Here is a 1,441-nt window from a genome sequence, read left to right as displayed (position 1 = left end):
GGCAGGGAGGGCCCCTGTCCATTCTGGGGCTCCATTCTGGGCCAGGTCAGTCAGCGGCTGGTCACTGTGATCAACCCACCCAGCCCCCACGTCAGGCCCCCGTCTCCTCTCCCTGCAACACTCTGCCTCTGACGCTGCCCTTGGGTTTTCCAAGAACTGCTTGTCTCCAGAACCGGCCTGGGAGGTCACACGTAGGCCTGGAGGGCAGTGAGAGGGCACTGACCCCTCGTCTTGTCTGCAGGCCCGGCCTATGCTCTCAGGGCCTGGGAAACGGCCACCCCCTCCCCGCTCTGGGGCCAGCGGCCTGTCCTCGGGGTCGCTGCTATTTCTGCCAAAGAGAAGAGTAATTATAGCTCAGCCTTTGCCAGCTGACCGAGCTCTGCAACCCGGCAGAGGGGCCTGGGGCGGGAACGTAGACTGGCCAGAAATCAGCCCTGCGAGCAGGCAGGCAGCAGCTCCGGACCGGAGCCGTGGGAGGCCAGGCAGGCGTGGCCCCGTTCACCCGAGCAACCCAGCGCCCACCTCCCCGGGGCACAGGAGGGGCACTGCCAGCCGGGCCAAGAGCGTGCTGGACGACCGCTGCTGGGGCAGCCGCGGAGCCGGCCCGCACCACCCCTCGCAGAGCCGGGAGGGAGCCAGGTGAGAGCCGCTCCAGGGAGCAGGGGATGCTCATTCCTGTTTAGGAGTGAGGCTCAGGGCGGAGAGGCCCCAGGACGGATGCAGGCGGGGACCCTGCTGCAGGCGGGCGGGCGGGCGGACGGAGCTCACACTGGGGGCCGCCCGTCTCCTTCGCCAGGGCTGGGGGCTTGCAGGGCTCACCTGGGCACAGCCCCAGGCGAGCCAGGCGCTCGTAATGCCAGGAGCCCCGGCCCCTCTGGACCTCATGCTTGGTCTGCCCAGCGAGGGTGGCGAGTGCCCTCAGTGACGTCCCGGCCCCCGGTGCTCTGAGCGTCTCTCCAGGGGCCAGGCCTGAGCCGAGGGCCCTGCTGGCCCTCCATCCAAGCTCCTGCCCGAGGCCAGGCCATGCATGGGCAAAGCCACCATGCGGGGCCCTCCACACGCCGCCCACACCCTGGGTCAGGCCTTCTGAGGCACAGGACGGCTCCGGGCATTTGGCAGGGACCGCAGCCTGGATTGCAGGGTGGGATCCTGACCCCTGCCAGCCCTCTGGCCTCAGGGGACTTGCGGAGGACCGAGCTCGGAGGGAACAGACACGTTCCTGGGGTCACTGGAGCCCAGGCCACAGCTTTCGGGTGTCCCCAGGGACACGGCTCTTTTCTGAGTTGACTCAATCAGAGGGAATCCCCATCCCTCCCACCATGCGCGTGAGGAGCTCAGGACGCACCACTTATTTGGCACCTGCTGTGTGCAGGCACCCAGGGAGCATTAGCTCTCCAACCTGATGTTAGCACTCTGGACAGTGGGCAGAACCCAGGAGTGG

The 1,441-nt window shown here is 67.7% G+C and overlaps 1 protein-coding gene across 1 annotated transcript in view; it reads left to right on the top strand.

Annotated features, from left to right (window-relative positions):
• Window positions 1–398: 398 nt before the first annotated feature.
• The window catches only part of LOC104989542 (chromosome unknown open reading frame, human C14orf180), an 8,549-nt gene continuing 7,506 nt past the window's right edge, over window positions 399–1,441 (top strand). The window contains exon 1 of the mRNA XM_010841248.1: window positions 399–639. The gene's annotated coding sequence lies outside the window, so the exon portion shown is untranslated. The remainder of the gene's footprint in view (window positions 640–1,441) is intronic.

Source organism: Bison bison, unplaced genomic scaffold (genome assembly GCF_000754665.1).
Source record: "Bison bison bison isolate TAMUID 2011002044 unplaced genomic scaffold, Bison_UMD1.0 scf7180017846976, whole genome shotgun sequence".
Classification (NCBI taxonomy): Eukaryota; Metazoa; Chordata; class Mammalia; order Artiodactyla; family Bovidae; genus Bison; species Bison bison.
This window is presented reverse-complemented; position numbering and strand designations above follow the sequence as displayed.